The sequence below is a fragment of the Otolemur garnettii genome, unplaced genomic scaffold, assembly GCF_000181295.1.
Source record: "Otolemur garnettii isolate 467f Iridium unplaced genomic scaffold, OtoGar3 scaffold00165, whole genome shotgun sequence".
NCBI classification, from domain to species: Eukaryota; Metazoa; Chordata; class Mammalia; order Primates; family Galagidae; genus Otolemur; species Otolemur garnettii.
In genome coordinates this window covers 405541-406902 of record NW_003852560.1, presented here as the reverse complement: position 1 = coordinate 406902, position 1362 = coordinate 405541, and positions in this window count along the sequence as shown.

The following is a 1362-nucleotide window of genomic DNA, read 5'->3' as shown; positions in this document are numbered from 1 at the left end:
CTAGTCACAGAATAGATACTTAAAAGTCATTCATCAACAAATGCCATTCTCAGCAATGGTCAGGCCCATTTTATTTATTTATTTTTTAAAAACAAACAATAGGCTCGACGCCTATAGCTCAACCGGCTAAGGCGCCAGCCATGTACACCTAAGGTGGCGGGTTCGAATCCCCAGCCCGGACCCGCCAAACAACAATGACGGCTGCAACCAAAAAATAGCCGGGCGTTGTGGCAGGCGCCTGTGGTCCCAGCTACTTGGGAGGCGGAGGCAGGAGACTCGCTTGAGCCCAGGAGTTGGAGGTTGCTGTGAGCTGTAATGCCACGGCACTCTGCCCAGGGGGACAGCTTGAGGCTCTGTCTCAAAAAAAAAAAAAAAAAACAAACAATAGATGTCTTTATTATTCAAGCCTTTGTTAATAATTTTTTGAAAATTAAATTTCTGTTGAGATAACATCTAATTGATACATACTCTATTTCTTTTTTATTTTCCATACTAATAGGAGGGTATAAATGATTAGGTCACATTGTTTGTGTTCTAAGGTAAAGTTCAAGTTGTAGCTGAGCCCTTCACCTGGGTGTCTGGTATACCCTTACATTGTGGACATTACGTGAGAGCTCACCAAGCCCCTTCCTCTTCTCCTCTCCCTCCTCCCTCCTTCCTCCTCGCTTAAATATATTGTGTTTTTCTCTCAAATGGTAAGTTGTTTTTCTATTGGTTTCATATTAGTATTGACTACAATGAATACTTGCTCAGGTTCATTTTAAAACAAAAAGTTTGCCTGGCTTCTGTGCTTACTCCTCTCCCCAGATAAAGTTCTAGAAAAAAGACAATATGAAAACAACTAAGCACAAGGTAAAATAGTAAAGGAACCATAGTGTTGACTGATAAAAAGAAAGCAAAGTTTTCCTAAGAATGATGTTCCGTGTTAACAGAAGATACTGCTTAGTGACAAAGCCAGACTAAATGGCCTTAGATGACGGGAACAAGTCAGAGACAAAGAAGAAAGAAATTTCTACCCAAAATAGATGCAAGTACCAGGCTTTTCAAAAAGATTATGGAATTCTGATTCTTGACAGTTCAATAAAGTCAACAAAGATCAACTATTTTGAATGGTTTCAATGGGGATCCAACTAAAGGATGACCTATTTGAGGATCTTTCCAAACAATAACATTACTTTCGAGTGAATGGAGACACTGAGGGGAAATATGAAAATGCTTATTAGTTTTATTATTATTGGGTATTTTCTCATCACTGTTTTTGTCATCACTGCTAGCATTTATCCTTTAGGTTAAGACTGTCTGATTTACTCAGGAAGGCTGAGGCAGGTAGATCCCTTGAGCTCAGGAGTTAGAGACCAACCT